General features: G+C 53.2%; 1 protein-coding gene across 1 annotated transcript in view; it reads right to left on the reverse strand.

The window, feature by feature from the left end:
* Positions 1-27,957, reverse strand: part of IGDCC3 (immunoglobulin superfamily DCC subclass member 3) — an 87,765-nt gene that overhangs the window by 50,379 nt on the left and 9,429 nt on the right. The gene's annotated exons all lie outside the window — the stretch shown is intronic.

Genomic DNA, 27,957 nt, shown 5'->3' on the forward strand with positions numbered 1-27,957 from the left:
GCTGCCAACCCAGAGCAGCACCAGGAAGCGACCCCTAACCCTAATCCTATCCCTAACGCTAATCCTAGCCCCCTCCCCATGCAGGATGAGCGAGGAGAGGCACGAAACCACTGCCTCGTATCACAGCTCCGGGGCTGAGTCGACTGAGAAAGGGCAGCGTTGGCCAAGGCAGATAATTACCGGGAAGCCCTAATTAGGAGGATGAACAGGGGGAACATGGAAGGGAAAAAATATCCGAAGCAAGATGGCTTAATCACCCAGGAGGAGCCTCCCCCCAGCCCGCTACTGCCTCCATCCACCCGCCAGTACCTTTTAGGACATCTAAATCCAGGGTGGAAAACAACAGCAAATTCATAAACCAGGGGGAAGAAAGCTGCTGAGGAGCAGGAGAGCAGGAAACCTTTTTTAAATCACATAAATCAAGCCAGGGAAAAGACTTCATGCCGCAGAAACCCAAGGCCGAGTTACTCCTACAGTCTATCACAAACCCCAGGAAGGAGAGATGTTTCCTTTCTCTCTGCAAAACGCTTTTTTTGATGTCACGAATGGTTTTAATTAGGGGGCTCAAAGCTCAAGAGCAGTTCTGGGAGCCCAGAAGCCTGCCCCTTCCACGGTGGCAGAGGAAGCTGAGCATCCCCGCAGAATTCGTCCCTGTTCCCAGGAGCAGCTCCGTCCCCCTGGCTCCAAACACAAAAGCAGGCGGGGAAGCGGAGCACGGGGTGGTTGTCCATGTCATCGAGACGATCGGGTTTCCAAAATCTCTCACCCATCCTCGGCAGCTTCATGCTCCCCAGGTATGGCTCTGAGCGACGCCAGCCCCTCTCCTCCCCACTTCTGACCAGTTTGCAGAGCTCAGCGCCGAGACAGCCAGCTGGCATCACACCCAGCGCTGCTTCAGCTTCAATACGCCCCGAATTCTGCTACGGGCTCCACAAGCAAACGCCCGACCGCAGGTCCAACAGAAGCTCCCAGCCCCTTGCTCTTGGCCTGGATCACGACTCAGATCCTAGCTTGGCACACGGCAAACAGCTGGGAACAAGCTCCTGGGGAGATAACATTGCCCTGCAGCCCTTTAGGATGGCAAAAACCGCTGCTGCCTCATTAAAGCAGTCTTGTTTCGAAGAGCACGCACCACCTACATTAAAACAGCAACCTGACCTCCATAAAACATAAAACAATTAACTTACTAATTAGTCAACAAATAACTTTCACCCACGTAGATACCAAGTTGTTAGGAAATCTATTAGCATTTCCACTGTAATTTCATGCTTTGCTGATGATGAATAAAACAAGGTTGAAAGGGACCTATTCACATCCCGAGCACAATGGCCGGTAGCCGTAAGATGGCTAGTGGGAAATTTCCTCTAAAGAGCCGAACGGCGGGGCCAGAACCGTGGCCGGCGTCGCCGGCACCACGGCAGCACCGAAACCTGGCGGGGGCAGAAGGAAGAGCCAGGGCCGGGAGGCTGCCGGGGACGGGGCAGCTCTCCCTATGGGACCTGCAGGACAAGTGCATGCATGCAAGAGGATTGGGCCAAAACAACCCCGGGATTTGCTTAAATGGATGGTTTTAGTTCCCCCAGCCAGCTCCACCATGGGCAATAGTAACCTTACCCCCCAGAAGTTAGCCTTTTTGACCATCTCCAGCTGCCACCAGCAGCCACAAAGCCACACGTGTCCCCTCTCCGCTGCCTCGCGGAGGTCCCAAGCAGCCTTCAAGCCCATGCCAAAGGTCAGAAGACCCCTAAATTACAGCGGGCTGCTGCCAGCCCTTCACATCACGCGGGTAAGCATCGATACAAGCGCCTGTGCTGGTCCCAAGGACCCTCGTGCACAGGGAAGGTGGGGTCTCCCAGGGGACAAGACCCTCCCGATGGCAGGACTCGCTCCTTGGTGGCATCCCGACGCTGCGCCAAGGAGAGGGGAGTGCCTTCAGCCCTGCCTTCTCGCCTGCCCTGCCCGTGGCACCCGGCACGGAGGGACCCCAGTGTAGGAAGGGACAAGGACGCAGACGACTCAAAGGGCAAGCCTTGGACGAGCACCAGGAATGCACACAGCGTCCTAACGAAGATCTTCAGAGACGGAGATAATAATATCTAAGGCTGGAAAGAAGGGGCAGGCAAGGACGGTCAGCACGCACACCGGTATCACAGCCATCTGCACGGGCAGAGGAAGGACACCTGGGACTCTGGCTGTCCCATTTGCTTCCGAGCACAGGGACAGTCACAGCCACTGTAGGGACAGAGAGGATTCGGGATGCTCAGCCCAACAAAGCGTCCAGCAGCTGTATGCTGCCCATCTCCCCCCCCAGACCCTGCACGGAGCCCGATGCCGTAACGCACGCTCCTGAAATTCAGCCCCCGCTCGCCTTTTGTGCTACCGTACGCCGGCACGGGATGAATTTGCATGTTAGAACAATTAGACGTGAAACGTTACATGCCTTATCTCGGCGATATTACATAATTGGATCTGCGGCGCATACAGATAATGAAAGCCAGAGCTTCCAGCAGCCAGAAGTATAAATCATACGCCACAGCTCCTGCAGTTAAAGTTCGGAATATTTTAAGAGGCCCTGGCAAACACAGTGTTTACATTAAGAAATCGAATCGTGTTATTAGGCCCTCCGTTTATCCAGTAAAATCTTTAAAAAGCCCATAAACTCGTTACTTTATTAGTTCAGACTTATTATATGTATTTGAAGCAATACTCGGAGGTATTGTTAAGCTACTGCAGGCAAAGGTTACGGGTCTTATGCTTTTTCCTTGTGGTAGCACCAGATGTGCCGGGGGCTCGTTTGGAAGCTCAACACCCAGAGCAAGCCCCAAAAACACCTTCTGTGCGTTTCCACTCCCCAGGGACACCGGGCACACGGGCAGCTCCGCTCCCTCCAAGGACAAGTCCTCACCCATCGGCCTCCCCAGCCCACGGGGGTGGCCACCTGAGAGCTGGCTGTGCAAACCCACCTGTAAACCTGCTCCTGCCTGCACTTCTGGCGCTAATTAAGCCAAACGAGGTCCTGCTCTCCACCTCCGGAGCACCCACGGAGCGCGGGCGGGATCCTGGTGCCACTTGGCTGGCGGGGAATCATTTCCAGAGCTGCTCTTGCAGCAATCCGTCCCCATCATCCTCTCGTATCCAGATTTATGCAAAGAGCTCAATGCGTTAATTTACGTATTTGATGAATATGCATTGCCGTGCCCAGAGAAGTGGCAGCAAACATCCTAATTACCAGCACGCCAGCCCCATTGGGGTTCAGGATGGAAGGAGCTCGCGAGGCAGAGCGGTGCCGTGCTTCTGCTGGCTCCGGCGGGCGTCTGACGCCCAGCGCTGAGCCCCTCGGCTTTGGTCGGGACCGGTGGGAGATCGTCTGAGCCCAGAAACCAGTGGCACAGCCAACATGTGTGCTTTGATCTCACCTCGCGTGCGGGGATCTGCAGGAGGACCTCGGCTTCGATGGGCGTGGGGTGCGAAGTCGCGGGTCCCCAGAACGAGGGGGATTTTTTCCCGTTGGCAACCTTGTTGTTTTTAACCCACTCTTCTGATTTTTCGGGGTCGGAGCTGATTCGGGAAAGCTTAAAGCCTCGATGCACAAGCATGAGGGCACTGAACCCTGCCACCAGCCTCCAACGGGAGCACCCCCAGCAAGCCAAAATCATGCCAAAACCACCTCCAAGACGCGTGCAGAACCCCATTAACCCATCAGGCAGCACCGCTCCCGGGGGACTACACAGCTCGAACTCCAGCTCCCAGCACCACCATCCTGGTGGCACTAAGCAGAGCACACCCTGCACCCCAAAACCAGCCCCATGGTGCTCCCCAGGCCTCCTCCTCAGGCCCCCCATTCCCCCGGGCTCTCTCGCCCCGCAGCAGCTGGGTGCCAGGTGAGCGGCGAGGCTGGCCCAGGGGGCTCGCAGCCCCCGCGACCCCGCAGCTCCTCGCCCCCCTTCCCTGCCGCCTGCCTGCCTTTGAAGCCCGGCTAATGACAAAATGACATCCTGCCCCTGCCCGCTGCCGGGGCCCCTCGCCTGACCTCGAGGTGTGACGGCTCCTCGGGTTCAAAGCACCGGGAGGATGCTCGGAGCTGAGCCCCAGCCGGCTGCGGCCATTTCACAGCCCCAGGGGCGACGGCGCTAATGGACGGTGCAAACCACCACAGTTTTGCTTTCACTGCAGCCCCGAAACACTCAGGAAAACGCTGTTTCCCCCTCTTTTTTTTCATTTTTTCTAGCTGAAGTGTGAGCAGATTCAATCCCTACAGTGGGAGTTTTTACCTGGAAATGAAGCTCCTTCCAGGTGAGCGGTCACCAGAGCTCCCTGTGCCACCACAGACTAAATACTTTATAAGGTCTAATTACTGATTCAAGCTGACGGGGCACTGATTGCTGCCAAGCAGTGTTTCAAAGAGGGATCGGATGAGACCTAGCTCTCTATTTGATATGTCATTAAATCAGGTTCCCCTTACCTGAGCTTCTCAGCTCAGACACCGGTGAAAACAGACGAGACTTTATTTCTTCAAGTATTTCCTATCTCCTCTTTAAAGAACAATAATTAAAATGCTTGAACAAAGCCCTCCCAAGGCTTCCAAGCAGACAGGGAAAACATTTTTAATCTCTCCCTCTGCAGTTTAATATTGGCAATCATTTACCATAGGCTCAGATTTATTTAATGGGATGTACAGCATGAGCAAGCAACCATCCACTATTAGAAGCTGGGGATGCAAAACTCCATCACTGGTGGCTGCAACCGTCATAAAGGCCATTAAGGGAGCTAGTCTGCCTAAATGCACATAATCAGCAGATTTATGGCCTGTTTCTCCCGCTCGGCGAAGAATTGGCAGAGGCAACAAAGACGTGTGATGCTGACAGCTCCCAGGCAGGGCTGGTGTGCAGCTCAGCAACGCCGGCTCCCCGAAACCTGCAACAGTTTGGTGTACAAACGCGCCCTGCATCTCACAAGAGCTCCGCCGCGCGCACGCCCCAAGCTGCCCGGTTCAATTTAATTGATTCCCCCAAGGGCTTTGCTATGGGTTTTATAGTGCATAACTAATACTGATAAGCAGGCGTGATAAGGTAGTGTTATTACCCAACTAATGGGTCACTTCATCCACAAATACTTTCTAATTTAATTGAAAACAGGAACACGAGCTGCAAGCGAAACCTCCGGTATCATCAGCACCAGCCTTCCGAGCGGCTTTCTGCTCTCCCCTTCCCACCTTCAGTAGCTCATGAACCATGGAAGATGTCACCAAACTGTGTTTCGTGGCTACAGATTCACAGCTGAAGACCTCTGGGTTCAATTCAGCTGTGCAGCGAGGAAGTGCAGCTCCCGGGGACTTCAAAGGGAACTGCATCCATCACTTTCAGCGGGGCTGAATTGGCCTTTGCTTATACCTACCTCCCTAGGTCTGCCCCGAAAAAGGAAATTCCTTGAATAACTTTCATGTGCTTAACCCTTCGGAAATGGTAGGCATTAATAAAGCCCCTCCTCAGCATCCGCTTGCCTGGCAGAGGTTGGAGGCCAGCCGTGGCCGAGCGGCGGCGATGGTTGCTGGTCATTAACAGAAACACACACCTCTGAGGTTCCTTTCGGCTGAAAACCAGCACGTTTCACGTCCCTCCTGAGGACATTCCTGAAGAGCACAGCTACCATTAAGCAAATTGCTCTAACAGGAGCCTGGCCTCCTCTAATAACAGCTACAGGATGAGGCAGAAATACCGGGTGAATTTCTTGCTTACGTGGGTACTGGGGAGAAGCACGGTGACTTCTAACTCAAGCAGAAGGAAATATTTTCTCTCTTTTCTCCATTTCCAGCTAATCCAGTGCTAACCTTTCTCCCCAGGGGGGATTTTTGCCCATTCTCACTGCCCCTGTGCTTGGTACCATGGGGTGCTACCACGTTGCAATGCTCTAGCTTGGCTCCCACTTCGAAACCAGACCAATTGCTGGGAACGAGAAGGATTTAAATATTCCTGCTTACATCTCCCCCTTGTGCCTACAGCCTCCGTGAGAGGCTACAAGCCCAAGTTCTGCTTGATCAGAAGTTTAACTAAGTGACGGGAGAGCCAGACCTGGGAGCACAGAGCAGCCCCCACCAGCTCGGGGGGGTCCCAGCACCGGAGCTGGGTGGGCACATTGTGGGGCTCGCGCCGAGTGTGCACCTCGTCCATCACCAGCACCGAGTTTTGCAAAGCAGGAGCAGACTGAAATGAAAATAAAATGCTCCCCAGCCCGTCTGTGTGTGCATTTCCCTTCATTAGCACTAAGATCAACAATTTAACAGGAGGCAGCTAGGGGATAGCAAGACCAATCCAAACAGTTTTACTTAAATTCCGTCTAAATGAACCCAGTTTTCTGGGCTTTTAGCAATGGAGGGATAATGTATGCCTATTAAAGAGCATGTCAAAGCCCCAGTCACACAGTCTGGGCATTCAGCTAAAGCGAAGGTCACAGATCCGTGCCCTGGGGCCAGGAGAAAAAGGCTCAGAGGAAGAGGAGTGGCCATCTGGTCCCCCGCTTCTGCAGAGGTCACTGCTTTCTGTCACCCCCCCCGTGGCCTCTGACTTCTAGGACTCAAAAGGGGAAAAAAAAAAAAAAAAAAAGAGCCAGGCATGATGAAAGCGGGGCCCTGATGTGCTGAGACAACTTGCTAAAAGAGCTCTAACTAAAACCAGCCACATGCTCTGCACGGTTAAAGGGACAGCTCCCGCCTCGCCGGCGCCCGCTGCGGCGGTGCCTCCCGCGTGGGCGCATTTCTCCACGCAGGGAAAACGGCTGGGGCGAAAAACCGAGCCACCAAACCTCCCCCAGCTCTAACAGGGAAGCATCCCGGTGTAATACACCGAAATACAGCAGCGGCAAGATTGGGATGGAAAGCAGGGCGGGGGGGGCAGAAGTACAGGCTGTTTGCAGAGGTCTCTGAAGTGCCAGACACTCGCACATGCCTGAAACGAAGATTGATGGTGTTCGTGCCCAGCGTGCTTGTTTCCTGCTTGGCAATGGCATGTGCACCGAATCGAAGCCACTAATTGTTCCGTCCGCATCGCCGTTTGCAAACTGGATGGCTGAGGAGGCGGAGAAAATAAATGAGGTGTTTATTAGAAGGAAGGCCGGTCCCATATTCTTTATAAAAGCAATGCATGCTCCAATCCTCCGTCTCCTGAGCCAGCTTTCTGGTCGAGATGTGACTTGGAGCTGCCAGGGCTCTTGTGCCTCCGGAGATCCTCATTCGGCATTCAAAGCATTACAGTAACTCTGCCATTTATTTTCAGAATAAACAGGTTTCTTGTTCATTAATTACATGGCTCTTCAGACAACACGCACAATTTGCCGTTACCTGGGCTCTGTGCGCTTTGCTCCCTGCATGCCTGAATGCTGTGGACTTTTTATCCAGCAACTCTGCTTCATTTTAATCCGTGATTTATCTGCGGGCCCAGCTCCGGTGCCTGAAGGGTATTGTTTAGGTAACAATACCGATGTACACATTCCCACATCAAGTGTCAAGGGAGAAGAGGGCCGCTCCGGAGGATGCATGGACTCAAAGGAAATCATTAAAAGCCACTGGCCTGCAGAAACTAAATTGTATTCGAAAAGAAAAACTAACAACAGGCAGGAAGCCACTGGCAACCAGGCATGGAGGAGGAAAGCAGCTCTGGGGGGAATAGCTCGGTTTCCCCTTACAAACCCTCATCACGGCCCAGGTTTCTTTCTTCGGCAGTGACAGCCACAAAGTTAAATTCCCGTTCATACACACAGCCCCGGTGCGTGGCTCGGTGTCATCTGGATCAAATCCCCGTTGTCCCAGCGTACAGCAGAGTCACAAAAAGCCCCTCTGAGGCACCGGCAAACCTGCCTCACTCCCCGCCAGCATTAACAGAATCCAGTATTTTATTCCCTGCCGAAGCCCCTGGAAATGAGTGCAGCCCCAGCAAAAGCAACAACTCCAATTAAAAGCTGTTGAGAAGCTTCCCCACTTCATATCCCAAACGTGTTCCTGTTAAAGCACAGCCCGGAGCAAGCGCAAATCGACCTCGGGGAACGCCAGGGTTTTGTGACAACAGGAAAAGAGATGCCAAGTATTTGCTGACTCTTCCCCTGTTTGCTCAGGAAAAGTATTTCTTCCTAGGATGCAACCTGCACTGCGATTGCCTCAGAAGCTACTTCTAAGTTAAATTAAGGGAAGGGCGCAGTGCTGTGTAAAAGATAAGCAGTGCAAGACAGTGAGAAAGCAAACCCTTCCTTTCATCAGAATAATTTTTGAAGGAGCTAATAAAGCAAGGTGCCATTATCTCATCCCTGCTGCCCAACAAAGGTCAAGAGAAGCTGCTCCTACGCCAAGGATGGAGGCAGATTTCAAGGTGTCAATCCGGTGGAGCAGTAAAGCACCTGCACACTCCAAAGCTGGGAGCAATGCCACCGAGCACCGACTTTGTAGCCCAGGTCCTCAAAAATCTCACGCATCTGGAAACCCCGAGGAGATGGGTACTACAGCCCTCGGGAAAGCCCAGTTTTGTGTGTTCTTCCAAGAAGGTTGGACTGGAGCCTGTGAAGGACGGCAGAGGGGAGAGCTGCTGGTTCTATTTTTTAAGGAATAGAGATAGTGTTAATGATGTCTTGACGCTACAGAGGTTCCCTGCAAACATGGGTGCTGGGCTGACTTGGGGTGCTTTCCTGAACCATCAACACGGGAAAAAAGTCACCTTGCACCGTCTTGACGCTCCCACCTGAAGGAACAACAGCTCAGAGCACTCGCAGGGCTCCCAGCTGCTACTTCTTCTCCAAGGCTGAGGCCATCTCTCCACATTAGCCACCTCCACCATGTTACCCTAAGCCAGCACTGGCAGCCCAGCAAGGTCCACGATGCAGCAGCCCACCAGGAACCAACCTGAGGCTGCAGGCCCCAAGGACACACGTTGATTTTCTAGTCCTCAGCAATACCAGGTCCAAAAAGTGATAGCATCCCCAGAAATGCTGCTTACCACTTAATAATCACCAGCCACGATTGTACACAGCCTGGCTGCACCGTGAAGTCAAACAGCAGCTCCTAGACAAGCTGGAAATTCAACGGATCTCTCAAAACAGTACAAAATGCCACTGCCTTTGGGGAAAAGGCATTTCCAACGCACTTCACAACAAGGAAGAGATAGAGGAATTAGATGCCAGTTCATCTGCAAATATAATTAAACTCTGCAACACTCAGACTTCATTGTTAATTTACTTGCACGTCCATGTCATATGCGCAACAAATCAGAAACAGGCCTATTAATTTACAGCTTTACATATAAGCTATTCGGGACGCAGCGTAAAATGGCAGGAATACAGGCAGCTCCATCTAAAGCTCTGCAGTTGGTAAATTAAATCTATTTGCAGCAAAGTAAATTGAAATACATACTGAATTTATTACTGTGTCTAGTTTAATATCTACAAATGGGTTGGATTTCTCCAGGTGAATGTTATCCATATGCAGCGGGTGAAATTTGGCTGCTCCCAGCTCCCTGCTCACCATCTCGCTCTCATCCTAGGGGTGCTGCTTCGCCCTGATGCCTCCGGGGCTTTGGGGTGGATGGGGGGGGGGGGGGGGGAGATCCCAGCAAAAGTTCCGAAATTTGACAGTCGTTCAAACATTATTAGGAATAAATACTGTATTTTCAAAACGTGGCAGTGTTTTGTAGGGTTAGATGGACAGGACTGGAAAAATAAAGGTATTTTAGTCCTTCACAGAAGCGTTTTGATGTTTTCATACCCAGGTGACCATCAGACGCACTCAGGAAGGTCAGGCACGTCCCACAGGCTGTTACAGCCCAGGCCTTGGGACATAACTCAATGTCAAGCACAAATCTGAGGAGGAAAAAATACAACGATTGTTTTTTTCCACCCAAGACAGTCTGCAGGATCCCTTTGCTTCGGAGCCAGCTTCTGACCGAGCATCTAACCAACACAGCCAGCCTGAGCTGGGCCACGAGGGCTTTAAGCAAAGAAAACTGGGACCAGGGCATGAAGTCTACGCTGGAATTTAATTTTCAGAAGAAAAACATCCCCCTGTTCCACCCCCTCCAGCCTGCCCCTGCCTAACGGGCTTTATTTAAACAGGGCTCCCAGCAGCTCGCCCCCCGCCCCCCTTAGTACTTTCAATCCCTAACGCCTGAAAAGCTCATTCCCTGGACCCCGCACGGTTTATAGGGTTAATTGAATGCACACTGATCTACTAAGTGTCCAGAAGAAGAAGCGCCATTCTTTAAGATGTCATTTCTCCCCCCCCCCCGCCCCCCCAGACAATGCTGCGGGGCTGTGCCCGGCCAGCCCTGGCCCCAGCGAGGTATTGTTCCCCGGCCGGGGGGGCCCTTCGAAAACAAAGCAAAACAAAAGAATCCCTGACATGCCTAAAAAGGAGACTTCATGCCAGAGCTAACCTTTGAAGATTTATTCCCCGCTGCCCTTGTGACCCAATTCAACCTCCATTACTCAGGAATTCCCCAGACAAGCCCCGAAAGGCAGGGATGGAATTTCGGACTTTCTACCTCATTTGTTTGTGCAGGACAGGGTGGTCTGGCAACCCCGGCCAGAACGGGGGGGGAGAGGCTTTATATAAATACACATCTGTATTTATAGGTGCTGTAGGTGTTGTACACAATTATCAGGACGATTCCCTTGTCCTCTGCTTAAAATTGCAAATCCCCACCTTGCACAATGCCACGGGACTCCAACAGGCTTTTGTGCCTCCCTCAAGCCTCAGAATTCACCGCCTACTTTTAGGGCTGGAAACTGGAGGGGGGCACTGGGGGAAGGCTCATCTACATTATAAAACTGAAGCATGCTTCTCTTGAGAATATCTCTAGTGGGGTGAGAACTTGGGAAATGCTCATTTGGGACATCTGCCGCGAAACGCCTCTTGCAACAAAGCTTTGGAAGAGCCGGGGGGCAGCCCTTAGTGCAGGGCCACGGGAAATGCCCGGAGAGATGCGTCCATGCCTGGCAAAAAGTCAGAGAAACCCTGAAGGAAAGATGCAAGAGCCATGAAGTCAGCCAGACCCATGCCTGTGAGCATTATCTCTGCATCGCTCCTCTGTCTGCAGACGGCTTTGCCAACAACACCGGGGGGTGTGGGGGGAGGAATCCAATTTAAGCACTAAAAAACTTGGAGGAAATAGCTCGGGAAGGAGTCATAAAAATGTCACACATGCCTGGTCTCATTAGGCCAGCCAGGGACGTGTCCCCCCCGCTGGGCTGAACGCAGACCAAGCTGGAGAGAGCAATTGTCCCGGGTCTGGTGCAGTCTCCCGGGGACGAACGGGGTTCTTGTGGTCACTGGGGTCTGGTATATGGCACAGGGTGCCATCGCCTGTTAAACTACCGCTAGGAATAGCAGGGAAGCTGTGCTGGTGCTCAGTGCTGCTGGGTGCCTGAGAAATGCTGTGCTCCCCTCCAAGCCGCTCCTGCATCAGACCAAACCCAAAGTACAAGCGTGTTGCTAGCAGCCCCGCAGCTGCCTGTCCCCTGCTCTTCAGAGGGGACAATTTCTCTCCCTGCACAGTAACACAAGTGAGCTTCTGGGCCAGTGTTTTGCTCTGGCCTCTCTAATCAGCCGTGGCTTCCCTTGGACCCTTCCTCCAGGATGGCAAGGGGATTTTGCATGCCTCAGGTGCTGGGAACAATGTGGTCTCGCGCTCCGGAGGAGGAGAAAATTCTCTCCCCATGGGTAGCAGTAGGTTGGAAAGAAGGCTGGATGGATGGAAAATAACTGCCTGGATCTCCAGCTGCACACTGGCCGTGTACTGGGAAAAGAGCTATGAGCTGCCTGCAAGTCCAGCTCAGGGCAAGGTGCCTCGTACCCAAGTAACGTCCCCAAGTGGAGGAGGTTCACTCCAGGGAACAGTCCTTACCCCAGCCCCACTACACTGTGCGTGGTGGAGAAGTAAAACCTGTGCTAAGTAGCACCGTTAGAGCTGCTGAATGCCTCAGAACACACGGTGTGCATACGAGCAAGAAGCCAGCAAAGGTTTATCTGCAGGTGACCTTAGAGACATTCATCTCCGTGACACGAGGTGCTGCACGCTCACACTGCACAAAATACAGCGCTGCTTCCCTCGTCCAAAAGGCCTGATCCTGCCCACCTACCTGGGGAGCAAGGCAGGAGCAGAGAGCACTCACAGGCCATCGAGCATGACATGAAAATATTCTGGGCCAACCGGAATTTATGTCCCAGCACAGACGTGGCTCTTTGGAGAGCTGGCAGTGACATCCCCGCTCCTCACAGAGCCTGAAAGGTACCCCCAGCTCTCGGTGCTCACAGACACAGAGCATTTAAGCACTGAAGTCGGTTAAGTGCAATAGTTAATGAACTTTTCACCATTTGTGCGTTAAAAAGCTTCGAGATAGAATGGGAACTTTTGATGCTGGCTTTGAACAAGCATGAATGACTCCAGCAGAGCAGGTCTGAATTCCTCCCCAGGCAGGGCACAAACAAGGGGCTGAAGGCTTCCACGCTCCACATCAGCTCTGCAACAGAGCTCTGGACTGTCTCGGCATTGTCCTGCCCCTCCTATCCCTTCATGTCCCCCCTGAAAAATGACAGTGATAGCATTCACCTGCCTCGCTGGCCCTGCGAGAGCGTTCCCTTGCTAATCTTGGCATCCTCCTTTGTGGATACGGGGCTGTTCTCAGCTGGAGCTGTGCTGATGTACGCCAGCTGGAAGCCTGTCCCATTAAGGAGTAGGTGTTGCTCAGGTCTACGTTCAATACCTAGGAAACAGGCTTGAGAAATGAGGTTATGCACACAGCACGGAGCTGCACGTGAACTAGTAAAAGGAGCTTTACTTCTGCCTGGCTGATGCAGCCCTGAGTGACTGGCTGATTACTCCATCTATATACAGTAAGGCTACACTGTAAATATGTCAGCATCGTGTCAAACAAACCTCAGAAGTGGTAAGTACAAGGTGAGAGTCTGGAATGTAAAAACGGTCACGTTTTTTGCTGGTATTTCCTAAGTACATTGGCTAAATGTCTGAACTGTTACAGCAGAGCTTCAAAGTGACCATCGCGTGGCGCAGCACGTATCACAGACATGTATGCAACACAATCACCCAGGGAAAAGTCTGCAAAATTCACGATATGGTTATCTAAATCATTTACAAAGTCACAACACACTTACTAGAAAGTCTCTTGGGTTTCTTCTGAAGCCTCTCTCCCTCAGGAAGACTTCAGAGGCCATGGGCACTAAATCCCACGTAGGCACAGCACCCTGCTGAAAAGCCCCGTGCACCCACACCACAGAAATGCCTGCCAACAAACACAGGGTAGGCTCCAACACCCTCACCAACCAAAACTCAATTAATCTCCTGACCCTTCTCATTAAGATAAACGAGGTCTGCCTGCCACTTTACCTTGCCACCCTTTCACTTAAAACTGAGAAGAAGGAAGCAGATTCTTAATTAGCATCCATCACGGGCATTCACAGGTCTCAGAGTGAGGAGTAAGCAATCTGCTATTTCTTAGAAATCCTGGGTGACATCCTCCATCCCTGGGGGGACACCTGCCCTGTGCCGCAGGGGACAGAGGGACAAAACGTGGGGTGAAACCAGCGCCCTGCCAGGAGGCCGCGGCTCACCTCTGAGCTCGAGGCAGCCAGAGGCCGGACACCCGCAGCTGCAAGGTCTGCATGATCTCTGTATCTCCTTGCTGTGGTTAAGCTTTAAGGGTTTCTAGCTCCTAGCGCAGAAAACTCACCTGCTCCAGTTACAGACCCTGCAGCGGAGCGCTGCACAGTCAAAAATCCCATACGCTATCAGGCATGCTGGGGAGCTTCCCTGGCTGCTTTACAGACAGCTCGCTTTGTTACTGCTGGAGACTTTCCTGCCATGGACTGCAAGGAGCACAGAAAGATTTTAGAAGGGAAAAAAAAAAAAAAGGCAGGGGAACAGATTTGCTATTCTTATTTCTTTAAATAGACAGTGTTTCAGAAACTCATTGAGGACCAGCAGCCAGAAGGCAACTGACACAGACTGCAGGACCCAAACAAAAATGCCGTGCCACACCTAAGGAGATTTACTTCTTCAGCATCAGGCCCCTGAGGTGTTGCTGCCATCTCAATGATGCTGATGGGCACCAGCTGAAGGCTCCAGCTGGCCTTCAAGCACGGGGCCAAAGCAGCCCCCACTGACCCCAGTGAACGTCTGCCCTGTTCAGCAGGCCTAATAAACCCACCTCTAAATGGAGATCATCTTTGCTTGACAAAAGCAGGTAATTCACTGCAAAGGAAGCCTCAAGCACTTGAGCAAATAGAGATAGGGGAGAAATGAGCACCCCCGGAGAGCCGGCTGCGTTCCTTCCAGAGGCCCAGGAGCCCAGCTGGGGCTGGAGTTTGCACCTTCCAGCTTTACTCACCCGAATCTCAGGGAGGATTTAGCCCCAGGAACGTTAATGAGGAATAAGAAATCCCCAAGGTGCTGAGCCTGTCTAAATAAATCACGCTTCGAGGTGTGATCCGGCTGCCCTCGCTCCCACCTGATGAGACAATCAGCGGCTTCGCCCCAGCAAAAATACAGCAGGTCTCCGAGTGAGAAAGAGCAACAGATTAGAGCCCTCAGGAAAAAGATAAAATGGACTATTGGCTGGTTAAGAGTCCTTGATTTGAGGAGGATGGGCCTGTGGTTCAATTTTATCAGCTGCTCAATAGGTACATTTAATGAACTTCATTGCTGCCTGTCTCTCAACTCAGATGGGGATTAGCATTAAGCTGGGAGAAAACAAAGCAATTCGATGGAAAAACACGTAATTGAAGCAAATGAGGATGGGAACCACTTCGACCTCCACAATGCTAAGGATATTTTGACTCCAAACCCATAAAAAAATCCCCAACTATCTCCAGATTAAAAAAAAAAAATCCCCACAATTCACCTTTGAGCAATCCTCCATTTACTCCCCATTAAAAACTCGAGGTTGTGTAAATTGGATTCAAATGAACGTATTTACATTTGCAGGAGGAACCTGAAGCCAAGCTGTCAAAATGTCACCCTGTCACTCATGTTTGCATCGCACCCCGTCACAACACGGAGACGTGTCCCCCCCCCCCAACAGCTTCCTTGGGCCCAGGGGATGAGTGGCAGCACGGACGGCTGCTGGGGGGGGTCTCCCAGGGATGCTGTGGTGGAAAAGCGTTATTTGCCTGCGAATTCTGGCACGTCGGGCCCTTATTGTCATTGGATTTCAGCCAAGCGCTGCCAGGACACAAGAAGGCGATTTAAGTTGGGATTTTCCTTGACTCGCTGCCCCTCGTTCCTCACCTTTCTGGGGCAAAAAGCTGCCATTGTATGTGGAGCGGTCACGTAATGGTTGTCTGGGTTAACAGCAAGCCAGGATGGAGGCAGGATTACACGGGCAGGATTGGGTTTGCTGTGAAAAACTGTGTGTTATTAGTCTGGGGCTATCTATTGTATGGCAGGGATTACACAACTCCTCTCACTTTCCTTAAAACAACAAGCCCATGGGAAGAAAACAGTCTTTAAAACCCGACAGTTGAGGTTTCTGAAAGCCGTAAAAATCTCCAGAATGAGAATGAATCCCGAGTAGGACCAAGATTTACCACTTGAGGCTACACACTGCAGGGGAAACATCGGTAGGAAGATGAGGAGCAGTCCTGTGGCCGGCCGATGGCATGAAAATTGCGTCCCCACGCCGAAGGCTGTGCCAGTCCCCCTGGCCATGCTGCTGCCTCTCGGGAGCTGGCTTCCTCTGGCTCCCACGAAAAACGCATCCGAAGCCACAATCGCTAGGATGGGGTAAGGGCTTGCAGCTCCCACCTAGCTGCTTACCAGGCCAGAACGGTCTACTAGCCTTTCTGGCCCCAGTGCCACGCAGAAAAGCTGAAAAATGTGATGCCTACAGCCTCCAAGCCCAGGAGACAACCCCAAATCTCTTTTAGGAATTATCGTGAAGCCCGGAACCCGATTTTTAAACATAGCTGCATGCAGAGATGGGAGCATACCCCATGTACAAGAACGTTTCCCTTATCAGTATTAAAAAGCTAAAATATTCCGAGTGCCCACGCCTCGGCCTTTTATCTGAACCAGGTATTTTGGCCCCCGTCAGAGTCAGGAGAGCGCCCCAACCAGAGCCACAAACCCATCACTTCTGCACTCCTCCGAGGCGCTGCCTTCAGGCTCGTTATCCGAAGCCTAAATTGCAAAGAGCTCGACGCCTTCGCTCCGCATACCAGCAGGAAAAGGAAGAAAAAAAAAAAAAAAAAAAAAGTAAAATTCACCAGCCCACGATCTAATTAGGAAAGAAACTTCCAGTCCCGAAGCAATTGCCAGATTTCCACCCCGCAGACCGCAGTGATGCGGTGCGTGGGACTGCCATCGCGCCGCTTCCCCAACATGCCAGAAGTGATCAGCATTAGGCCCTCCTAATGTGTCTCCGAAACAATAGCAATTACGGAGTCGTCCATTCATATCTAAAGGCTCGGCAGCCTACAACTTCCCTCAGGAGGCTAAAGACATTTCATCGAAGCAATTATATTTATGTAGCATTAAAGTACTTTCCTTGAAGCCCCGACAGCCACCTCTTTGCATTAGGAGCGGAGCGGTAACGAGGAGCCCTCTCAGCCCACCCCAGCTCCTCCAAGCATATTTTTTTTGCCTGTTTAAAGACAGCTAAAACACACACATTAGGGGCTTTGCTGCCTTATTTTTAATGTTATATTACGCTCGCTCACCCAAGGGATCTGACATGCAGATTGGAGCCTATTTACATGACAAGGGCCCAAAATGGAAGGCGCTCGGCAGTTTATTCCGCTTTCCCAGCTCTCATCATTTCATCAAGGATCTTGTGATGTCTGGCAGCGCTGTGAAGCCCCAACTTTCAGTGTTTTGCAGCTCTATCAACCTCCGCTCTCGTTATGTTGAAAGTGATGCTTTCAAGCTTTTTTCTCAATGAATCACATATGCCAGGGACAGGACTTCAGGGTATCAGAGCAGCTAAAATAGATGATCTAAAGGAACTATTAATTAGTTGGTTTTTAACATCAAGAATTCAGAACCAGCGTTGTAATTTTGGGAGGGGAGAGACAGCTTGCCTCACAGGTCTCGAGTGCTAGAAGCTGTCAATACCATACTGTATTTATTTTCCACTTTTTTTTTCTGCCTTTTCCTACAGAAGCAAAGCAGCTCTCCAGAAACATTCCACCTATGAATCTCACAGCATGCATCCAAACATCGGAAGGCAAAGCCCTTGGCGTGACGTCTCAAATCTCTGCGATTCAACAGCTGATAATATTTGCCCTTTGAGCTGCACCAGCTGCACCCTCCCAGCACGCGCGGCTCGCAGCACTTTCAGCAGCTGGGATCCAGGCTTGAAAAGACATCGCCTTCAAAGCACAAGCTGCACCTCGCTCTGATACGCAGGGGGGGATTTTTAGAGCTACTGCTTGGAGCTCCTAACAAGGGAAGGGCTTCCTCGTGTTCAATCACCGCTTCCTTAGACCTGGGCTCCTCCGTTGGAGGGCCATCGGTGCTCAGCACCCCAAGAGGATTGCCCAGAGGCTGGAAAGCAGCTCCCATCCCTCTGGGCTAGGAAAGCAGCAGCCTGAATTTTGCAGCCTGCACCTTGCGGGCACGAAAGCCGTCCCCATCCCTCCTGCCTCTTCTTCTGGGGATGCCGCAGGCTGGACGGGCTCCCGGCCGCATCGCCACGTCGCAGCCGAGCCCTGCGCTGGCCGGAGGATGAACTTGTTGCCATGGCAGGGGGAAGCATGTGTCGGGCTCCACAACGGCTTTTTGTTGTTCCTTTCCCACCGTGGCGGCCCCGCCACGACGTGCCCGTCCTCTCGCCGCGCTGGAGCAGCCTGGCAAAACCCAGCTGACCGTGAAGCCAGGGCAGCACCACGGCCGAGGGCTCGCCGCTGCGTTTCTCTGCCAGCACGGGGAGTGGACCCAGGGGCACAGGGAGAGCCTCCCACCACAGGCAGCACACCAGGGGATGGCAAAGTGTTAAAGGCAGGAGCTCCGTCCTCTGCAGAGCTGGAGATTTTAAGCAGCAGCACTCGGAGAGGAGGTTGTCTCCTCTGAGATTACCCGGGCACAGCTAACGCGTTGCTGCTGCTGGGATGTTTGTTACAGGACAGGCTCAGCTCGCCTGCACTATCTTCTAAAACTCCCTTGCAGCTTTGATTAGCCTTGCTAAAACTAAGGGTGTCTCTCATTCACACATTAATCAGTCGCTGAGGTTGGTATTCCTCATTGCTACGGGTTTTAACAAGGAGAAATGCAAAGGTGGGCTTAAAAATGAAAGCACTGCTCCTTCCCGAGCAGCGGTTTCGGTGCCTCTGAGATTCCTGCTCTGCATGTCAGCAAGCCTTTCCAAAATAATGAGCCTGCTTCCGTCCCAAACAGCTCCCGTTGCACTGGAGAAATGAGCAGAAAGGTATTATGGGCTCACACTCACCAGATGGATGTCCTGCTTTGTTCTCCGCTTACAGAAAGCCCTGCACACACAGTTTGGATTATCTTCATTGCAATTCTAATCACCGCCTCTGGAAGGGAGGGAGGGATCCGTGCCGCAGTCAGGAGAGCTAATTAAAAGTTGTGAGTCATCCAGACTTCTCCGCACGCTGGAAGCGCTCTTTGGAGGACCAGGTAATCTCTCATTCTGGGGGGCACACAGTCAGCAAAAGGAAAATTAAGCGGCCTTCCCTTGGGCAGGGTGCTGGGCAAGACCAAATCCTGCTTCCCCCGCAGGACGCGGCAGCGTGAGTTGCAGAGGTGCTGCAGACAGAAGCAAGCTACACGTGAGAACAGAAAGCTTTGCACATATTCCCCAGAAACTCGCCCCTGGGTGCACGGACACCTCTGCGTACACACACCCAGGCTAGCTTTTATAACTAGCTGTCTAAGAGGCTTTGGGGTATGAATACATGGAGCAGAAATCGCTGCCTCCCTCTGAAAGAACTTCCAAACCCCCAGCTGGTTCCTGGGGGCAGTTGGACACAAACACAAAGCTCTCAGAAAAGCCGGACCTGGGAACCCCACGGACACCAGCTCGGCACAGGCAGGATGAGGCGACAGACCCCAAACCCAAATGGGATGGGCAGGGACGGGGAGAGGGGCAGCACCGGAGCCTCCGTCCCCCATTCCTGGGGACGCAGCCGTCGGGAGAGGTGTCAGCAGGATGCCAGCAGCGGAGCCAGGCTTCCCAAGGCATCAACCACCAGGCTGCGTTGGCCAAAAATGTCTGAGTCCTTAAAACTTGCTCCCAGATGCAGTACTTAGGATGCAGACAAGTCCCCATTGCTTACATAGGTGCTGGGCACCTGCTGAGCTCGAGCCCTCGCAAAGGTCCAGCACACCCACAGTTGTCCCAAAGGACAAGGAAGCTGTTTGCTCTTTGGCTACCAAACAAAATTAAAAGCTGTTTTTTGTTGTCATCCTTCATCTGCCAGCCCAGGGTGGCCAGGAGCCTCTTTTGCCTGGGCAGGAAGTTTTGCTGGTCTTCCTGCTCCCACCACCGAGGGGATTTGGGGCTGAGAAACCACGCTGGGAAACCACGGTGAGCTGGGGCGAACAAACAAAATTCCCCGTGAGCACCCCCACCTCCGAAACCCCCAAGGGGCCTCCGAGGCCGTGCAGGAGCCAAGCCACGAGCTCCTGTGGGATGGGACGGCTGCAGGGCGAGCCAGAGGAGATGCTGAGCTGCGGGGAGAAGAAATGGCAGTGGGCACCCACACTGAGGGACGAGGGGAAGGAGGGGAGTGCTGCTTCTGCCCGGTCACCTTGTAGGTTTGCTCAACGCCACGAATCTGCTTGGCTTCGAGCACCTCCTGAAGCCTTTGCTTCGTGGGAAGCCAGCCGCCCTGGGGATCCTCCTGGCTAAAGGATGCTCCCTTAATGCTCCTACCTTTACGCCCAAGGCAAATCCAAACAAAACCAAACGTGATGCATTTCTACCACCAAAATGATCTGACTGTAACTGCAAGGCCTGGGGACTTAGACATCCACAACCAGCTTACCCCAAATACACGTTGGCTCTCGCTTCTCCTTCAACGTGAAGAGCCAGCAAACACGAATCCTGTCTGCAATGCTCAGCGAAGCCACGAACCCAACAAGCGAGCATACCCTCAGCTTTTCCCTGCCTCGTTCACAGCCTCCTCCTCGGTGGGATTTCACTGTCCCTCTCTCCCGTTGACGCCCTATTTGCCCCCAGCCTCCACTCACCCCCTCTGGTCCATCCCCCTGCCCAGATCTCCTTGCTCTGGCCTTGCTCCTCCAAATTTCTGCTCCCTTGCAGTCTCAGCAAAGCACATCCCTGGTAGGGAGAGCTTCAGCCTGAGGCCGGGGTGGGCACCATCCTGCCTGCAGAGACGGGAGGGAATGCATCCCGATGCGCTCAGCTGCTGGCCAAAAACATCTTCCTGGGACCAACAACGACCTAACCTGGCACGTTTTGCTGTCCCTGCCCCTCCTGGGCACAGCAGGCAGGAAAATACTCGGTTTTCCCTCGGAGAACAAGCACAGAAGTACCGACCAAGTGCAGTACAACGCTGCAGCTGAAGCATGCACGCACGCAGCCCTTTCTGCTCCCGCAGCACCGCCGCTCATTTACACACCAGCAGCCTAAAACTATCTCTTTTGTACATCCAAATTGATCCTCGCTCTTAATTAGTGCTCTCGGTTGCAGGAAAATTTCATTTGTTTCTTCCAAATGTGGCCTGATCCATTGTCCCTCTCCGTGACCTGTGAAAATTAGTCATTGAGCTCAGTGACAGTGCTAAGTGCGAAACGCAGCATCAAAGGGACATAATGGGGGCCTCTCAGGACCGACAAAAAAACACCATTAATCACGGCGTGCTCGAGAGGTGCCAACTTACTGAGGCTTGGGAGCGGCGCCGGTCCCGCAGAGGGATGCGGGGGCACGGGAGGATCCCGCACCCGAGCATCGCCGCTCCTGGACAAGTCCTGGGAATGAATCCTCCCGCTTTCCCACGGAGGTTTTGGAGCCATGCGGATGCTTTCCTGGGCAGCTCCTTGGTTTAAAGGGTTGGGATTGAGCTTGTCCGGCGACGCCTTTCGCACTGCTTTGGCTGCATCTGTGGCCCTACTGCTGTCGGGAGCAATGTGTGGGCCACCCCGCAGGATCGTGGGGCAGATTTCAGCACTTCCATGTGTGTTTCCAGAGCTGGCGCAAGTACCTGCAGCCTCCTGGAGCTGAACACGGCATCGTGCATCCCCCAGCAGCCAGCACTGACCCCCTCGTGTCGTCCCAGGACCAAGCTCAGGGGGAAGGCACAGACAACCCAGAGCAGGGCAGCAGCTGGGATAAAACCCCCAGGGAATCACCCCCGGGACCAGGGCCAGAGCTCCCTGTGGACAAATCTGCACAGGTAGCAGTGGGGCAGCTGAACACTGAGGGCACCAATTTTAGCAGAGAGACTTTTAACGTCAGAAAAAACGAAGCAAAGAGGTAAATCTCCGCAAAATTCCAACCCCTGGAGCAAAGCGGTGCGTTTAAGCCCTCTCCTGCAAATCCGTGTCATTAAACAGAATAACTTGGACTCGCCGAATCCAGATGACTCTCACTTTCAAGGTCCTGCATTCAGAAGCCCACAATGGAGAACAATGAGGTAGAGAAAAAGCCGAGGATCTTGACGCCGCATTCAGAAGGCCATCTGGTCCGGCCGGCACAGCCAGCGCTGGGAACGGGCAGCGTCGTGGGTTGAGATTTAATCTGAGCCACTTATTGAGTGACCTCAGGCGAATCGTTTGACCTCCTTTTGCCTCAGTCAACCCAACTGTAAAATTGGGTTTAAAGCAAGAACCTCTCTGAAAACCATATGCCGTGCCTAGGAGGAGCGGGAGCCGCTTCCCTTCCCAGCAACAGGGCTGCGGCCGCGGGTAAACCCAAAACTGGCGCAGAAGAGCCAGGATCTGGCAACCCTCGGTGCTGGGGAGCTCGTGGACCAGTTCCCAACCTGCTGTCCTGGGGAAGCTGCTCTGGTCCCTGGGCAGGAGCTCGTCTGAGACTGGACATTTGGGAGAGCTGCCTTTGCTCATCTCGCTGCTGCACCCAAAGACCCCAAACATTCAAAAATCGGGTCCCCAGAATCCCGATCTCATAGCGGGCAGCTGCGAGCTGGGATCAGCACAAAACACACACCCTTGACACAATCACCTATCTTTCTCTCTGGTTTCTATGTCCCTTTATTTACTGATACTTCTGTTCTCAGTAACTCAGCTACGGGCAGGCCCAGAGCTCCGGGGCAGCCACAGCGCCGTGTCCCTTTACCTCGCAGGCACTCGCTGCGACCCACGACACTGAGAGCATCGATTGCTCGGGCCAAACGCCCCCGCAAGTCGATTCCCACTCCCAGCCTGGCCAGCGAAGGGCAGCACAAACACAGCCCCCAGCACCTGAGCACCGGCACCACCCCGGCCCCGCGTTCGCCTCTTGGCGGGCGTGCAGGGAAGCGAAGGCGCCGATGAAGCACGTCCCCATCAAACAGGGGTCCCCGGTAAAGGGGAAACAGCAGCAGCCTGCCCCCCAGGTGCAGTTTGCACACGGGGGGGGGTGCAAACAGCTGGTGTGGGGGTGTCCGTGCCCACCCCGTGGCCTGCGGCTCCCCTGGGACCCCCGGAGGGTGCGGGGAGCGCGGGCGGCGAGCCGGGGAGCAGCCGCGCGCGGCGGAGGCATCAGAACTTCCTCAGCTGTGCTCCCGGAGTTAATTGAGACAAATAACTCAACAGTGCTGCCATTAATGAAATTCTTCTGATATATTTCCCCTGAGCTTTCCGTAAATGACTAAGTGACATTGCTGCCTGCAGTGCAAACCCCCCTGTATGAGAGATAACGCTGCCAGAGCTGAGGTTGGCGCGTCCCCGCTAGGAGCCTCGCGGAGAAGTGCACGATGATATTTAAATAACTCTCACACTGCTAAGAAACGAGCAGCCGAGAGAAATATGGCCTTATAATGTGCTCGAGTCTCAGGATGGCTTCTGGCTGTTACACGCCGACACTGAAAGGCAGCGGGTGGTAAGTGACAAACTCTTTTAATCCCCCAAACCGACTAAAATTTCCAGCCACATCTCTCCGTTCCCCCTGGCGGCTCCTAGATTTGTACATTTGTTTTGCAGCACACGCAGGGCCAAACGCTGCAACAGGAGGGATGCGAGAGGCAGCGGCACGTCAGCCAGCGTGTCCTGGAGGCAGCCCAAAGAGCTGATGGAGAGAAATAACCCACTCATTTCCCTCCCATGCAAGCCTCTCTCGGTCTTTTTGCTTCACTCCATTTTTATTATTTTTTTTTTTTTAGTAATCCCTCATGGGTATTTTTCCCCCTGGGAACCTCTGCTGCAAGCCCACTATGTGCTCTGGGTTTACTGAGAGCTGGGAGCATTCAAAGCACAGGCATTAGGCAGAGAAACACCGCTGGTACCGGACTAAGCCAGGCTCACCCCTCAGTATTTGAGAAGAAAGAGCAGGAAATGCAAAGAAAATGGCGGAAAAATAAATACAAATTTTGTTTGTGGACGCAAGAAACTTGGCGTGCAACACCGGGGGCTACACTGCGACAAACTGGAAGTGAACATCAGCCCCGAGAGCCTGGGAGTAACACCAGCACGGCTCCAGAGCAGCAAACCAGCACCTCTGAAGCATCCCTTTACCTCCAGCACGTGCCTCACGCCGCTGGAACCTGTCCTCACAAAAGCATCCCGATCCCAGCTGCAGAAACGGGTTCCCTCGGTGGAAGCACAAGCACAAGGCAGGGCCGTGCTGTCAGTACGGGCGCCGTGCGTGCAGGAACAACCAGCGGCAAAGCCGTGCGCTCGCGGCGTGACTTCGCGTTGGGAGCTGGGCCCCTGCGTCCAAACAGTGGCACTGCCCAGGAAATACCTTGGGGACAACTTTGGTGCCACCTTATTTAAACCTTAATTTCAAATGCTAACTTCATAATGAGTGGAACAAAACTGTGTAAAAACATTTCCCACTCTAATCCTGGTTTGATCCCCCCAGTATGGCCTTCTTTTGTAATTACATCCCTTTGTGATCTCGCTCTAATGCCTTGTATTGTGACCCATAAAATAATCAGCCCCCTTTGTCTCTCCTTAATCCTTTTAGACTTCCTTCTTGTCTCTACACTCTTATAAATGCTGCCATTATTTGGGCTCAGCAGCTCTTCCCACCACCCCGGAGCCTGGAAAGGGGGCTGCAGGTTAAACCCTGAATGTATTCCGCGCCGAGGAGCTGAACCGATGGGAAGATCTTGGCTGCTTTAAAATCCCCGCGATTCCCAACCTCCTCCCCTCGCTGGGCAGCTTAGCGAGGGAAAACAACTTGCAGGCATGCATATTCAGCAGACCTGCCCCCTTTTTCTATTTTGCAAATGGCCTCGAGACCCTTGGCCCAGGGGTCACGGTGGTTGGTGTGTGTTTGCAGGGAGAGCCCCGGGATGGGGGCTGCGGGACGACGGCAGAGCTGAGCCCCTGTCCTGGGGGAGGCCGGGGATGGCCAGGCAATGTGCTGGGGGGGAACGGGATTTGGGGCAGGATGCAGAAGGGGAAGGGAGTAAGGGAGCAGTGACAGGCACGGGGGATGTGTGGTGTCAAGCAGGGCTACAGAGCAGTGCCCTGCGGCAAGACATGAGAAGGAAAGTGCCTTTTTTGCCAGCCCCGACCTCTCCAGCTTCACTCTCACATCCCACAGCATTTCAGGTACCGGCAGGCCCGTTTCGCCAAGCTTTGTGAAATACCCCTGGATCTAAGCCACACGATTGACTTACCTTCCTTTTTTTTTTTTTTTAAAATAGCTCCAGATCAAACGGTGACAATCGCTGCTCTCAGGCCGGATGCGTGCGGAGCCTGATCCAATACCCGGTTTGATGGTGATTTCCAATTAGTGGTAACTGCTCGTTATTGAGTGATAGAATCAATGGGTCCTACTCCACCGGCCGGGCTGTGATTTATGATGACGGGGAGCCGGCTCCGTCAAATTACAGCATTGGCAGAAAGGCTGGAAACGCCAGGAGACAGCGGGATCGGAGTGGAGGAAGGCTGAGTTAAGCAAAAGGTGGTGATGAGAAGAAACGTGGCTGCATTTTGGGGAGCCCCTCTTCCAAAGGGCTGGACTCCAGTGCTTACTGCTCGGGGGTGTCTTCACCCCCAGACAGCAAAGGCAGGCACTGGCTGCTGGCACAGACACAGCCAGCACTCCCTGCCACCTGAGAACACGCTGTCTACCAAACCGATTTAAATTAAGACAGCCCGGAGTCGTGAGGAATTATGAAACTGCCATTAGGGAAAGGTCTGTGTTCAATAACCTGGTCGGATCACAAAAACACGCCGCGTTCCACCGCCTGCTGACAGCACACCAGGGCCTGAACAGGCGCACAAACAGCGACCGAAAAAGTTCCAGGCAGCACGTCAGGCAGAGGATGGAAGTGCCAAGGGCCTCTGCTCGACTCGGTCATGCACACGCTGCTTGCACACTTGTACTTGTTCTAAAGGAGGTTACAGTACAAAAATATCATCAAGGTGTTTAGCACATGACCTACCAATCCACAAAACAGCCAAGATGCACTTTCCTCCGCTGAGAATCTTCGATTACCAATGACAAAATACAGATATTTCCAAAGAATTGCAGTTAAGAAAATTCCACAAGCCAATTTCTAGCAGGAGGATTTTAAGAAGTGCCCGCTCCATGCGGAAACTGAGGCAGGAAAGCAACAAGACTCACCTAAGGCAGCAGAGGAAGCTGGGTCTGACGACACAGGCTGTCCCGTTCCCCACCTTTACATACATCTCACCTACCGCTATGGCAAAACTGCACATTTTTGCAGCTCCACGGTCTCCGGATTGTGCCAAACCTGTGGCTTCCTTGCAAAGCCGGGCTAATCTGCCCGCCCCGCGCACCCACGGCGAGCCCAGCGGGGCCGCACGCGCGGCAGCTGAGCGCAGCATCTTCTTCCAGTTAAATTCTGCTCCGCGCCCAGCGTCCAAGTAAATTTGAAACATAAAAAAAAATATGATATCCAACCCACATTTCCTGAATGCAAATATGTACATTCCTCCGAGCCAGGCAGATTATATTCCAGGCAATAACCCGAAGCCAGGGGCTGTAACGGTGATACGAGACCAACGGCACGCCTTTGAAGACAGCGAAAAGTGCAGCGGGGCTCTCGAGGGGCTCCGCTCCGTCAGATCCCTTTTATTCCGCAGTAGCACGGCCTTGATCAACTTTCAGGATTTTTGTTTGCGAAAGGTTTTTATTTCTCCTCTGCTTTTGTGTTCAGATGTCAGGCTCGGGGAGAAGAAGAGCTCGGCACCGGGATGAGCTTTTACCCGCCCGCAGTATTTACTCTGCTCCGCAAAGGTCTGCTCAGCACTCGGGTTTTTGCTTCCAGGCAGCCAGCACCCACGGCTTCAACACGATGGTCCCCTCGTCTCTAAAACAGGGATAATGACCTTCCCCACCTTGTTTGACTCCCTTATCTGGAGCTGGGGTAAGGAAAATCGCTATGACTTGCGTACAGCGAGCCCAAGACACAGGGCCTCAAGGGTACAACTGTGGTTCGTTTTCGGGAGATCTCATCTTTGCTTGCACACGCCAGAGCCGTGCGTTACGCCTGCCCACAACATCCCCTGTTCCAGTCCCGCTGCCAGCAGGTGCACGTGGCGTTGGGGCCAGGTGCCTGTGTTTGGTGCTGGCCTCCCCCAGCCCTTTCCCTAGGGCTGGCAACAAACCAAGCCTGAAGCCAGCATGGGCTCCAGAGCGTTTTCAACGCAATCCCTTTCTCAATTCGATTCACACGAAGCTACAAAAGGAAAGGCTATTCCGGGCCACACAGGACATCCCATACACATTGATGCAGGAGCCGAGATAGCAGTGTTTATCGACAATCCGCTATCCCAAAGGTAACTCCTCTGGCTCTCCTGTCTCCTGTTCACAGGTCCCAGAAGTCTGGCATTGTGCTCGTGCGTCAGCCAGCTCCCAGCTCATCAATGCCAGAGCCGTTCACCAAAAGCGCTCCGAGGTTTAGCACCACAAGACGGACACGTTTCAGATCCAGCTGCTAATCTGGCACGGCCCCAAAGCCCTTGGCTCCTGGACAATGTCATTTCTTACCCTACTGAAAAGCTAGGTTCGCAGATGGCCACTTCATGCGCTCGGGAATTGTTGTACACAAGGGCTGAAGTGTTCCCTTGGTGGGCTGCCAGCGGGCCCAGCGCTGCGGGGAGCGGGATGCTGCGCTCCAACGGCCCCCCAGGCTGGGGACTGCAGCCGGGGGACCCTGGGTCTGGCCCCAAACTCTGCTGTAGGCTTTGCACCGAAAAAGCACGGCGTGGTTAGCAGACATAATGGAACTGGTGTAAGTGGCTTGCACACAGAGAAGAGTGGCAGCCGCCTCTCAGACAAGTCGGGGAACACTTCAGTAAAACTTAATTTAACAAACCAGCGTTTGGCCAGCTCTCGGGGCCATACTGAACACCCACATCCCCGCTGAATATAAATCAAGCCCAGCAGCAACTTCTGGTGCAATGCAAAAAGGGCTGGTGGCAGCCCCTCCGCAGCCTGCAGACATGGTGTGGGCAAAGCCAGCCACCACCACAACAGGGACAGAAGCCACCATGTCACAGCTCCTCAGCTCTGCCATCAACCCCAGGACAAACTTAACCCAGAAACCAGAGCTGGCACAGGGAAACCATCATCAGACGACCCAAATGGGCCAAGTGCTCCGGCTGCGGCAGCATTTCCAGGTGCAAGGGGCTAAGCCGGGCTCTGCGCAGGGCTGGAGTCACAGCCAGCCCTGTAATTCTTCCTCCCCCACCTTTAAATTTCATTCCCTCGCTGACATTTTCATCTCTCTCCTCCTCCAGGCTCCCCCAGCAGACAATCTGTCTGGTGTTGTTAGCCTTGCCCCCAAAGGCACTGCCACACTGGGTAGTAAATAAGACCTTGCTGCCTCCACACTGCCTGTCTTAA

The sequence above is a fragment of the Cygnus atratus genome, chromosome 11, assembly GCF_013377495.2.
Source record: "Cygnus atratus isolate AKBS03 ecotype Queensland, Australia chromosome 11, CAtr_DNAZoo_HiC_assembly, whole genome shotgun sequence".
Taxonomy (NCBI): domain Eukaryota; kingdom Metazoa; phylum Chordata; class Aves; order Anseriformes; family Anatidae; genus Cygnus; species Cygnus atratus.